Here is a 964-nt window from a genome sequence, read left to right as displayed (position 1 = left end):
ACAGAAAGACAAATATTGCATGACCTCACTTGTGCACAGCATCTTAATAAACTGAACTCAGAAACACAGGCTAGAATGGTGACTACCCGGGAATGGGGAGGAAGGGTTTGGAGAAGGCAGAGTCTGGTGATGTTGGTCAAAGCACAGCAATGTAAGAGAAGTAAGTTCCAGAGATCTGTTATACACCATGATGACTACTGTTAACAACAATGTATTGTATGCTTAGAATAGATTTTAAATATTGTCAGCACACACATACACACAAAGATAAATTAGTTAGGTAATGCATATGTTAATTAGTTCTAAGTAGCAATACCACAATGTATGCAAATTTTAAAACATCAATGAATGCACCAGACTTTTTTGCCAACTGAAAATTAATAACATATTCTTTTGTGGTTCCTAAGCATGGTGAGTGGATTTTCACTTTGTTGTGTGAGAGGTGCCTCCCTCTAACTTTGTTACCATGTTTATACTCTATCCATCTGATTTCAGCAGGAAAAAAAAAGAAAAAGAAATAAATTATTTACAAATTGCTTTTAAGTTATGCCTCCATTCTTTCCAATAAATAACATTTAAGCCAGATATCTAAGGAATTATTTCTTTAAATTATTAAAGAATTAATTTTTTTCAAAAAAAGGCTGGATCACCAAAAAAGTAGTTTGGGAATATAAACATTCTTATTTATCTTGTCTGGAACATCAAGTATTTACTTTTATTATTCTCTGAAAAAAAAAGAGACAGGCAAGGATTGTCCAATTAGACAAAAAACTTTTATGTATATTTGTATCATATTCAAATAAAAGCACTTCAATTATTGCTCTGCATAAACAACAATAAAACTGCATCTGTAATTTTTTTCTGCTTTTGAACAGATTATTAAGACATTATGATGATCCATCCATTCAGTTTCCTGGTATACCTAATACATGATTGGAATATATTACTTGAAATTTTTAAAATT

General features: G+C 31.0%; 1 non-coding gene across 1 annotated transcript; it reads left to right on the top strand.

The window, feature by feature from the left end:
• The first annotated feature begins 387 nt into the window (after positions 1-387).
• Positions 388-491, top strand: LOC118759075 (small nucleolar RNA U13). The gene has a single exon (XR_004995974.2). It is a non-coding gene; the product is annotated as a small nucleolar RNA U13 (small nucleolar RNA).
• The last annotated feature ends 473 nt before the right edge of the window (positions 492-964 follow it).

This window comes from Ochotona princeps, chromosome 7 (genome assembly GCF_030435755.1).
Source record: "Ochotona princeps isolate mOchPri1 chromosome 7, mOchPri1.hap1, whole genome shotgun sequence".
NCBI lineage: Eukaryota > Metazoa > Chordata > Mammalia > Lagomorpha > Ochotonidae > Ochotona > Ochotona princeps.
This window is presented reverse-complemented; position numbering and strand designations above follow the sequence as displayed.